Below are 12,214 nucleotides of genomic sequence, written 5' to 3'. Positions count from 1 at the left end.
TAGATGCAGTCCCTCATGTGGTGACCCAACCATAACATTATTTCCGTGGCTACGTCATCACTGTCATGTTGCTACTGTTATGAATCGTCATGTAAATATCTGATCTGCAGGATGGTCTTAGGCGACCCCTGGGAAAGGGTCGTTCGACCGACAAAGGGGTCGCGACCCACAGGCTGAGAACCGCTGATCTGGAAGCTGGGTACACAGTGCATGAGTCTCCGGCCGATTCGCTGGGCGTCCCCGTGCGTGGCCCTGAGGTGGCTGCCGTCTGCCACGCGCTCGGCGCCCCCACGCCACCCGTACCCGTGGCAGCAGTGGCGCCTGAGCCCTGCGGCCGGGCCCTTTCCGCCCCGAGGAGCCGTCTCCTGCCGCAGCCACGCGGTGCGTATGGTTTCACTCCCCGCCATCTCCATCCTTCTCACAGGAAACGGAGACAGGCGGGGAGCTGTTGCCTGGACAGGAGACGATACCAGGGTGAACTCGGCCGGGAGGGCAGGGAGGCGGGTCTGGCCGAGCGCAGGTGGGCACAGACGACGGGCGGCAGGTGGCGAGGTGCAGCAGGGCCCGGGGACGAGGCGAAGTGGAGATGCCCAGGTGGCTGAGACCCACCCTGGGCGCCGGGGTGGGTCCTGGGCCTGAGAGGGAAGAAATGGGACACGGCTGTGGGACAGGCCCCCGGGCGCCCAGGGCACAGTGGGCACGGCCTCCGCTGAGGGCTGGTCTCCGGTGTCAGCGGAGCTCGAACCCTTGACTCAGCAGCACGAGCTTCAGGCTCTGCCCCCATGAGATGAAGGCCCGTCGTCCCAGCAGCAGCAGGGAGGGCGTTCTGCTCAGACACCCGGCGGGGCGCTTCCGGCCCCTCCGACTGTCCCCACGGTCAGCGCCCCTCGGGCTCCGGGTTCTGCAAAGAAGCTTCGGGGACGGGGGTGGGGGGCCACCTCACGCACAGCCCCCACCCCGGTGCTTGCGGGGCGGTGCACGCAGCCCGCTTCTCAGTAGGTTGCAGTTCTGCATGGATTTCATTTGGAGAAAAGCCAGGCGCTGGGACAGGACAGCCCCGAGTCGGGGGGAGGCTGCCCCCGCCTCGATCCCTGTCTTCTCATACGGATGCATCTACGACAGACCTTGACTGTGCTGTGAAAGCCGATTTATTAAAGCAATTGGAGCAGCATCTTCATTCAAGAAGGGAGGCAGATACACCTGCACGTCCGGCTTATGAAGCTCAGCCTAGGTCCTGGGGTGAGGGTCAGGGTGAGGGTCAGTGTCGGGCGCTCAGCTAATCTGAAGAGCGAGTTGGGTCACACACCCTCCTGTCTTCGGGGTCCACAATCCCCCGATGAACACTTCGGTGCAGAAGAATTCCCGGGTCCCTGGTGACTTGGTGGCGGCCTTCCCAGAATTCCTGAGAAGCACCTGCAACCTGATCTTGCCAAGCCCGAGGCCGCTGGCTTCTCTGCTGAGGGAGGAAAACGGCCCTTTTCCCTGCCCTCCCCCTGCCCTCCCCGTCCCCTCCCCCTCCCCTTCCCCCTCCCCCTCTGCATTCTCTCCTCAGGAGGTTTTAGCCATTTGCCCGGGTGCTAGGCTGGGGGAGATGATGGCTTGTTGGTCCAGGCTGGCTGCACGTTGCCCACACGGATGGGCTTGTGTTCACTTTCTCTCCTGCCTCAGTGTCCCTGCCCCTCCTGCCCTGGGATGTTCCTAGCCCAGGGACGGGCAAACAGTTTGACTCGAGGGCCGCAATGGGCTCTTAAATGGACCGGAGGCCAGAACAAAAGCATGGATGGAGTGTTTGTGTGAACTAATATAAATTCAAAGTCAACATCATTACATAAAAGGGTACGGTCTTTTTTTATTTTAGTTTTATTCATTTCAAATGGGCCGGATCCGGCCCGCGGGCCGTAGTTTGCCCACGGCTGTCCTAGCCCCTCGCTGCCTGTGAAGCCATGACGGTTACCAGGGGCCCTTCTCGGGGAGGCCTGGGAACGTCCCCAGGAGGGGCAGCGCCTCAGCCGTGTGAGTCCGGGGGTGCAGCCCATCTCGTAGTTGCTTATTTTTGTCCTTTATTGAATGTAACTGTGGACACGTGTGTGTAAAAGGGCGGCAGCCTCAGGCTGTGGGCAGCCTCTGAAACTCTTTGGGACGTCAAAATGTCTTTTTTTAAAAATCCTCACCCGAGGATACCTTTCCATTGAATTTTAGAGAGACTGGATGGAAAGGGGGAAGGGAGGGAGAGAAGTATCGATTGGTTGCTTCCTACACGTGCCCTGACCTGGGCTGGGGATCGAACCTGCAACCCAGGTACGTGCTCTTGACCGGAATCGAACCTGAGACCCCGCGGTCAGTGGCCTGGCGCTCTAACCACTGAACACCCCAGCCAGGGCAAAATTTCTCAAAAATTATTGGTGAACCATCGTAGGGGTAAAAATGGTGACGGGTGTGATGGTCCGAACATGGCCAAGACCAGGGCCCAGGTTCGAGGCCCTTGGCAGGGGACACGCCGCTCTGGCCCAGGCCTGTGGCCACCACCTCCCGGCCGCTGAGCAGGCGGCCGCCGCGGAGCCCAGGCCGCGGGGCTGAAGGTCGGCATGTTGATGGGGGACCAGACAGTGTGAGTGGCACTGGGGGCAGCCCCACTGGAGGGCCACATGTCTCCACACCAGGGCCGTTCCCGGGGCAACTGCCAGCCCCACGTCCTCCTTAGAGGCCCCTGCGGCATGAGCCTGGGAGCGGGCACCTGCCCACCGTGGCCGTGACCCTGAGGTTTCCCCTTGGGAGGGAGTCCACCGCCCCTCCGCCCTCACCGTGACCTGAGAGACCTGCAGGGGGTCATTCCTGCCCCAAGTCAGACTGCCCTGCACACAGACCCCCCGCTGTGTGGGCACGGCGAGGGTGCGGGAGGGCACAGCTCCGCAGGCTCCGTGCGCCCCGGCTGCGGTCCTGGCCCGGCTGCGTGTCCGAGAGCCGCACACTCACGCTTGTGCTTCAGTGCCCCGCGCACGCCTCACCCACGCCCACCCGTTGCCCACACGCACCGCCGCCCACGCGCACTCTGGGAGCGGGCCCCCCGTCCTGCGTGTCCGTGTGTGTTGACCACAAGGAGGACGAGTTGAGGCCGGGAGTGAGGACTCTGGTTTATTCTCCTAATTCCATTCCAACCCAACCGCCCGCCATAGACGGTTGTCAAGGTGAGATGCCTACCACATGACTGCAGTCTCCATGGCAACCGCATTCATTAGACCTGCCTGTCACTTTTCCTTGTTTCCAACAAACAGCAGCACAGCCACCTGGGTTCCACGCTGGGCTCAGGCCGTGGCTGGCCCCCGGCCCAGGACTCAGGTGAGACACGTGGGCACGGTGCTGCCAGCGGGCACAGGCGGCAAGGCCGGCTCAGCCGTTTGAACAGGCCTTTCTGTAAAACACTTGACCCCGTTCCGAAACTTGTTATGTGCATACAAATGTAGAACGAGTATATATTAAAATATAGAGAATGTGTGCATTATTTTTGCCCTGGAAGGTGTTGCTCACTGGTTAGAGCATCGGCCAGCGCACCGAAGGGTCGTGGGTTCAATTCCCGGTCAAGAGCATGTACCTGGGTTGCAGGTTCGATCCCTGGCCACAGTCTGGGCGCACGCAGGAGGCAACCAATTGATGTGTCTCTCTCACACCAGTGTTTCTCTCTCTCTCTTTCTCTCCCCATCCTCCCTCCCACCCTCCCTCCCACTCTCTCTAAAAAGTAATAGAAAAAACATCCTCTGGTGAGGATTAAAAAGAAAAAAAAGAATATGTGCATATTTTTAAAGCCGTGAGTGACAGGGGGCCCGTGCGGGGGATTTGACCACAGTCCCCGTGAGGCGTGACCAGGGCCTCCGCCGAGTGCTGTGCCGCCAGGCCTCAGCCCCTTTCCTTAAACTCAGTGAGGGGTGCGAGCAGGGCTGGTCCCAGGTGCTGGAGGCCCACCTGCGACTCAGCATGGCTCGCGGTATTTACCGTCTCCCGCAGGCGTCCGTGTAGAATGTCGGCCTCAAACCCCACTCCTGAAGGGGGGACGTCTGCGTAAATACATGCGTACAGTGGAACATGGAAACATATTTACGGAACATGTGGCAAAAAGATGACACGCGTGTTACATGTATGATGGAACCCGTCTCCACGTGGAGACCAGGTCTGCTTGTCTCATGTGGGATCCAGGGTGTTGGTGTCGGGCCTGGCGGTGCCCAGCCCACATGGGCCCAGAGTCAGGGCAGAGGTCGCCAGACGTGGCAGGTGACCTGGGTTCTCCCAGCAGCAGGATCTGTGTTTTGGACAAAATGGAACGACTAGGAAGCATTAAACCAGCACGGCAGCTTTGAATGTTTGGGATGAGGCCCCGTAGGTACGAGTCCCAAACAGCACAGGGTCCTGGCTGTGGGCTGGCAGCTCCCAGGACCCCACCAGGGGCAGGGAGCAGGGGATGGTGGCCGGGAAGCAGGGGATGGTGGCCGGGAAGCAGGGGATGGTGGCCGGGGAGCAGGGGATGGTGGCCGGGGAGCAGGGAATGGTGGGCGGGAAGCAGGGGATGGTGGGCGGGGAGCAGGGGATGGTGGTCGGGAAGCAGGGGATGGTGGCCGGGGAGCAGGGGATGGTGGCCGGGAGTTTACAGGCCTCTGTTCTGATGGGGACAATGCGTAAGATACCAGCGCTGACCCGAGGTGCAGGTGAGAAGCCCCTAGCCACCTGCGCGATGAGCACGGGCCGCTCCCAGGAACGGGGAGAAGGCCGCTCCCAGCCGTGACGCCAGAACAAGCACGCTTGCGCCTCCCGGTGGGCGGTGGGCGTCGTGCAGGTGGCGGCAGTGCTGCGTGGACTCAGCCCCAGGGGCTCACGCTAACCCTGACTGTGTTTCTCTCTTTGCAGAGGAAGAGGCCGGGGACCTGGTCCAGCCAGGCGTCAGCTTCCCGGGGCCGGAGGAGGACGATCTAGGTAGGGTGCGGCCGGCCTGGCCACGCACACATGCGCCGTCACCACAGCCCCCGGTGGGTACCGCCGCTCGCCGGCCACCGCGAACCTTCTCACTCACATGGTCACGCATGTGTGTGACTTTGGAGCGTCCTAATGAATAAGTAAAAGGTGAAATGAAAAAGGCAGTCTTTTCTCGACGTCAGGGAAGCGTTGGGTGGGAGCGTGGCCCCCGGGGTCCCGGCGGGCTAGTTAGGAAGGCAGATGACGGTGAGGATTAGTTATGAAGGCCGGTGATCAATGCCCCTGAGGCATGCCTGCGGGGGGCGCCGCTCTCCTGTCTCCTCTGAGACTGACTCTTCCTCTCGGTAGCTCTCGGAGCCAAAGTTCTTTCGTTGGTGTTTTTCTAAGAGGCCCTTCCACTTGACCTCTGGTGCCCGGCAGGCGCTGGGGTTGGAGGCTGAGCGGTCAGGCCCGTCCCCGGGAGCCCCGAATGCCCGTCCGTGGCGTCTCCGGGGCTAGTGAAAGCCACCCGGGGGTCCCCTGATGCAATGTGACTCTTTAAGCCACTTGCACAGGCACCGGAGGCGTGGGCTACACCCTGCCCTGTGCCTCCCACATCGGTTTGTATTGAAGTTTGAATTTTCTTAATGGACTTCGGATTGGTAGCCCACGACTCCGGTGCCCGTGGGAGTGGCTTAAAGAGTCACAGTGAACGTTGAAGGCGTCCACTTGTATAAGGCGGTGGTTTCTCTGAAAGAGAAGCTGAAACCAGAAGAGTTTGCTTTTCCTTTTGCAACGAGGAAACCAGGAACGGTGTGTCGGCCCCCGGCGGGTGAGGGGTTCATGTGTAACGCGCCGTGCTCAGCGAGCCTTGCCCACGGGGACGCAGGCCGGCGGCTCGCCACGTCCACGAGAAAGTCCTCGCGCTGCCGCGGTGGAGCAAGTCGCGCCGACTGGACGCTCTGTGAGGCTGCGTGCCTGCGAGGCCTCCCCCGGGAGCAGGTCTAAAGGGGCTTCCATTTGGAAACGAGTATCCCAGCCGCCCGGCCGGCGTGGCTCGGGGGCTGAGCATCGACCTATGACCCAGGAGGTCAGGGTTGGATCCCCGGTCAGGGCACAGGCCCGGGTTGCAGGCTCCATGCCCATGCGGGGCGCGCAGGAGGCAGCCGATCCGTGATGATTCTCTCTCATCTTTGATGTTTCTGTCTTTCTCTCCCTCTCCCTTCCTCTCTCTCTGACATCAATAAAAATATATTAAAAACGGGTTAATCTTTCAAAGAAAAATCGGAGTACCCCAGCCATGCCCGCACTGCACCCGCTCCATTGAAGGGCCTCGGCGTTCTCTGAGGCTCCGATAATGAAACGTCGGAAAGTAATTTTAAGCGCAGACGGCCGTGGAGTCCAGGGAGATAAAGGGGGTTTCTGCTAAATTAACCTCACGCCCGTGACAAGCGCGGGTGAATGCCGCCCGTTGAAAGGACGACGACAGCGGAGGGAAACCTGGCTTTGGAGGAGGACGGCTCCGCGGGAACAGCCGCATGCCCTGAATGAAACTGCTCGGCGGTAATTGCGGGTGCCACCGGCCCATTACAGCTGTAATTTCTGAGAGGGACGCCCCGCTCTCTGGCTGCTGCATTTAAATCGGCTGTAACGAGCTGGCCATCTCTAAGCACCGCAGGGCTGGCACACCGGCCCAGACGTGCAGCGGGAAGCCGGTTGCACACTGAGATGAGAAAAAGGCAAATTAAACGATCTGTCAGAGGCTGTGCGGCACCAGCTGTCGGACCCGCGGCATGAGGAGAGGAGTGGGTGTGACTGGAAGAACATGGGCCGTCGCCGTGCCGCCCTCTGACCCTGAGGGCCTCCGGGGCGGGTGCAGCTGCTGGGAGTGGCCCTCTCAGCGGCTGGACGTCCCGCAGCATCGCGCCGGGGCTGCCCACACCTGCCGCGTGCACGTCTCATAGTGACTACGATACCAACTTGCTGGGAGCCGGTCCATCCTTGCTGTTTCTAGGGACCTGGCGTATATGGCATACTGTTCTTAATATGTTTGCTCACCTTCTTGGCACTATGTGTTTTAACCAAGGTCTCTGAGAAAGGTTGTTTCCCCAGGTAGGGATTTTCCCCTGAAGTTAGGGAGGGAATAAAACCCCTTAACTAAGTGCCAGGCGGGTAATTAATCACTTTAACTACGAACAATCATGCTTAAGCTACATAATCTTTACTCCCTGGAATGGAGATAAGAAACGCCCTAACCTTTGTAATAGAGATTGATAGGATTGGAATCAACTGGTATAAATACAGATGTAACAAGACAACAACACACAGAACCTAGACACAGAACCAACACAGAACCTAGAGACAGAAGAACTTCGCTGGACAGAACATGGCAAAATATCCTGGACAGAACCTAGAGACAGAACCTAGAGACAGAACATGGCAAAAGATCCTGCACAGAACCTAGACACAGAACCTACACACAGAACCTACACACAGAACCTAGACACAGAACCTACACAGAACCTAGAGACAGAAGAACTTCGCTGGAGAGAACATGGCAAAAGATCCTGGCTAGGCTGCTGATCAACTGAACGCTGTCTCCGTGTCATTCCTTCTTCGCCGACTCCGTCCACACCTTTTGGGACCCCTGGACCTGCTGGGGTTGGACCCCAGCACCAACTTATTGTAAAGAACTCCCTTTTATTTTATTTTACTAGTGGCCCGGTGCATGAAATTTGTGCACATTAAAAGGGGGTTAATTAGAGGAAATATTTTAATACCGCTATTTGCCCTTTCTCTATAATAGAAGTGTCAGAGATGAAAGAAAATTAGTAAAATGTATATGAAAATCTTCCTCCTGTCAGAGTCTGGGGCTCACCGCGGGACCCAGAGTCAAGTCCCTGACCAACCGCAGTGCCTCAAAATCGCGCGAGACCCAGACCCGACTGGCCCCACCCGCATTGGGCGAGATCCAGACCGGGCCGCCCCACCCTTGTCAATCCCGCCAGGTGGGGGGCACAGCCTCAGGGCCCCCGGCGCAGCACCGGGGCAGGGGGTGCACCTTGAGATTCCCCCATCAAGGCCCTGGGTGGAGGGCGTGGCCTGAGGCCCCCCAGCCTGGTGCCGGGGTGGGAGGTGCGGCTTGAGGTCCCCTGTCAAGCCCCACCGGGTGGGGGGCACAGCCTCAGGTCCCTGCTGATTGCTCGTTCAGGCTCGTTATGGGAACTCGGCCTCCGCTGTGGGCGCTGCCATCTTTGTGACAGCGTGACAGTCCATTTGCATATTCCCTCTGTATTAGATAGGATTTTTAAGGGAAAGGAAATAGCTCTTTTATTTATTTATTTATTTAAATATTTTTATTGATTTCAGAGCAAAAGGGAGAGGGAGAGAGAGGGAGAAGCATCAATGCTGAGAGAGAATCATTGATCGGCCGCCTCCTGCACGCCCCCAACTGGCGATGGAGCCTGCGACCCAAGCCTGTGCCCTTGGCCGGAATCGAACCCGGGACCCCTCAGTCCGCAGGACCACGCTCTATCCACTGAGCCACACCAGCTGGGCAGAACTCCCTCTTAGAATTGTACTTTGTCGTGTCCTTTTATAAACACCCCTGGCCATCGTGCAGCCACGTAACTTTGTAACTTGAAGTTTCCAGAAGTAGTGGGTCCGGAGCTCAGCTGTTTCTAGATAGAAATGGTCCCCTGCATCCCCAGCAGGAGCCGCCCCCCGCTCCCTCCCTCCCTCCAGCACCCCTCCCGGCCCTCCCTCACCCAGAGCCTGCCGGACCTGCCCGGGGCCCCACTGCCCATGCCCATGCAGACACCGTAGATGGAGCACGCACCTTACGGCAGGTGACATCCAGCTCAGGTGTCCTCTGCTGCCCAGAAGGCGGAGTCTGGCCTCTGGGGAAGGTCACCTGCCAGTTATTCGAGGGAACACCCAGAAGGTGTATTTTATTTCTTTTTGTGAATCCTCACCCAGGATATTTTTTCCATTGATTTTTAGAGAGAGTGGAAGGAAGGGGGAGAGGCAGAGAGACAGACAGACATGGATGTGAGAGCGATGCATCCATCAGTTGCCTCCCCCATGTGCCCCAACCGGGGCTGGGGATCGAACCTGCAACTGAGCTCCCTGCCACCCACTGGAATCGAACCCGAGACCCTTCGGTCGCAGGCCGATGCTCCATCCACTGAGCCACACCGGCCAGGGCTGTACTTCATTCCGACGGCGTCAGGTTAAAACTTTGTTTCTACACAAACACATCACAATGATTTCCCAGTTGCTCAGTTGGGACCTTGGGGTTTTCCATTTATGTTTCTGGGGTGCGTCCCCTCCCTTTTCTTCTGGATATTGGGTCCCCGTGCGCAATGGCTGAGCTGCCGGCCACCCGATGGACTGCAGCGCCTCTGCCCTGGGTGGCTGCCTTCCGGAACAGTGACACTGTGACTCCTCCGTGCCTCCACGCACGCACACGCCTGTCCTCGCCTATTCGGGCTGCAGCGACAGGATGGGCGGCGTGTAAACAATAGCGGTTTATTGCTGACGGTCTGGAGGCTGGACGCTCCAAGGTCAAGTTCTGCGGAGGCCCCTTCCGGGTTCTCGCCATCCTCACGGCTGGAGGGCGAGGGGCCCTGCAGCCTCTGGGATGAGGAAGCTGGTATTTCCAGGTCTATCACACACACACACACACACACACGCACACACATGCACGCACACAGGCTCACACAGGCACACATGCGTGCTCGCACACACGCAGACTTGAACAACAGCACAGGAGGTCTTGTTTCCCCTTTCTAAGCTGTTCTCTTGAAATGACACTTTTCCTGCAGCCGTGAGGGAGGCCGGTGGCTTCTGAAATGAGCACATGACGGTCCTACACTGCAGTGGCCCCGGGTGGAGACGGAGGGGTAAAGACGTGGTTAGTAAGAGAAGGCACAGTCCATGCAACCCTCCTGCTCCCGTGAAGTGATTGTATTTCGTCTCGTTGTCTCACAGTTTACGTTTACACGGCCCTGATTTTTAAACTGCGGGTGGCAGCTCTGTGGGCTGTGAGTTCGAGGCACTGAGTCACAACTGGCAATTTTTTAAATGAAAAAGTAAGAAAGGACCAGAATGTATAGGATGTGCAGAATGAAAGTGTCAACGCCACACCCATGGGAGTGAGTGCTGTGCGTGTGTGTGTCAGGTTCCTGTGTAAATGCACTTCGTGTTGTGTGACAACACCTTTGGAAGCCGTGGGCAGGCGGCCGTGCCTTGCAGAAAGCGGGGAGTGGGGGTGGGAGAAGGGGGGCTGGGAGCTCCTGTCGGGGACGAGGCGACGTGCGCAGCGGACCCTGCGTGGGAACCGGGCAGTTTGCCTAATTCCTGAGAAGCTTTCGTTCCTTGTTTGTTAAGCCTTGGCGGGGGCTCAGCCGCTGGCGTGTCATTCATCACTCACCCATCACCCTGTCACCCACTCAAGTGTTCATTGAAACCTTGCTCCGCGCAAAACACTGCGTAGAAGCTGTGCTGGACGATGCAAATAACTCCACGTTTTCCCTCAAAATCCTCGGCCCCTTTAGGCCACGCAGGTCATTAGACTCGCGTTAACGAGACGCGTGGGAGCTCGGCCCGGCAGGGGGCGCTGTGTGTGGCGGGAGGGGGAGGCGGTCCCCGGTCGGGCAGCGAGGGAGGAGGTGGCGCCGTTGCAGGTGACAGAGTCCGCAATTAGTCAGAAACGGGATTCTCCGAGTGACAAGGTCCTCTCCCGGCCTGGCTGTAAGTCCTTTTTTTCCTTCTTACGCCCGTCTTCCCGGGAGGCAGCCCGTGTCCTACAAAGTGAGGTTAAGTCTCAGCCGCCCGGCACTTAAATGTCACAGACGTGTCTTCCGCTCCCTGTTACAGCACGGGATCTGCGAGGACATTTAAGCTCCACTGTAAAGACTCGGTGACATTTTGTCAACGTTGGTGCGGTCGCACTGTACCGAGGGAACAGCGTGGGCGTGACTTATGCCGCGGAGGAGAGCGTAACAGGACGCGCTCTGGATGCCTTGCCATTCAGGTGTGGCCAGGCGGGGCGAGCGCGCAAGTCCGTCTGCCCTGGGACGGGCAGGTTAATCAAATGATAGCGGTTTCAAGGGCACCCTCCTGTGAACATCACCTGTATGTCGCCTTGTGTGTTCACCGCCCAAAGTCACGTCTTCCGTCCTCCCGTGTTAAAGCTGGGAAGGCGAGGCACAAACTCCAGGGCTGTGGCCAGCGGCCACGGGGCGGGGAATCTGGTATTTAGCTGGCATTTAGCTGGTCCTCCTCCAGGTCCGAGTGCCTCCGACAGAGGCCAGTGCGCTGGGGACCATCCGACACCAAAGAGCTGGGTGATGGACGAGAAGAGTGAGGACCGACCACCTCCAGGGGACACGGGTCCCCCATCATGTAGGGACGGCGACGGAAAACTCCAACAAAGTCTAGGATGCAACAAGGGATCCGGGCAAAGCGAGGGGGAGGAAGGATCGGACACGGGAGATGCTAGAAAGACAGAGGTGGTCACTGCGGGCCCCCCAGCCTGGCCGCTGTCACTCAGGCACCTGCTTTCAGGTTCCTCCACATCTGCCATGGTCCCCGGCTCATCGCCTTTGAGCCGAATAATATTCCGTTATCCAGCGCCGACTGCAGGATGTCTCGGCTGCCGCCCAGTCCGGGGCAATTACGAATAAGTTTTTAATTCCAGTAAGTGTACCTTTCTGTTTCTACTTCATGAAGCATGCTTTTGCATTGATCTAAAAACCCACCGTCAGATACAAGGATACGTGGGTGTCGCCCATGTTACCTCCTGAGAACCGTGTAGTGTTAACGTAAAAAAAAAAAAAAAAAAAAAAAAAAAAAAAAAACACCCACCATTCAAAGCTGCAAAGCGCTTTTGTGAGGTTATTTGAGCCAAACTGTCGGCAATCGCCGGGAAGCAGAGTCTCCACAGGTTCGGACAGTGCTCCAGAGCCGTGGTTCTCGACCTTGGCTGCACATTAGAATCGCCTGGGAATCTCTTTAAAATCCTGATTTCTGGGCCTCATTCCGGAAGATTCCCAGGTGATTCTAATGTGCAGCCAGGGTCGAGAACCACTGCTCCAGAGAACGGCGGTTTTTCACCTCGTTTTGTGCATTACAGTCAAAGGAGGGCATGGAAGTGGTGATAGATCAGGGAGGCGGGAGAAAGCAAAGGGTCGGGGGGCAGCCTCTGGGGTTGGATAAAGGACAGTTAACAGCCGAAACCGGTTTGGCTCAGTGGATAGAGCGTTGGCCTGCG

At 58.3% G+C, this 12,214-nt stretch overlaps 1 protein-coding gene across 1 annotated transcript in view; it reads left to right on the top strand.

The window, feature by feature from the left end:
- The window catches only part of DLGAP2 (DLG associated protein 2), a 110,966-nt gene that overhangs the window by 38,598 nt on the left and 60,154 nt on the right, over nucleotides 1–12,214 (top strand). The window contains exon 2 of the mRNA XM_036301650.1: nucleotides 4,894–4,959. The gene's annotated coding sequence lies outside the window, so the exon portion shown is untranslated. The remainder of the gene's footprint in view (nucleotides 1–4,893; nucleotides 4,960–12,214) is intronic.

Source organism: Myotis myotis, unplaced genomic scaffold (assembly GCF_014108235.1).
Source record: "Myotis myotis isolate mMyoMyo1 unplaced genomic scaffold, mMyoMyo1.p scaffold_m19_p_3, whole genome shotgun sequence".
Classification (NCBI taxonomy): Eukaryota; Metazoa; Chordata; class Mammalia; order Chiroptera; family Vespertilionidae; genus Myotis; species Myotis myotis.
This window is presented reverse-complemented; position numbering and strand designations above follow the sequence as displayed.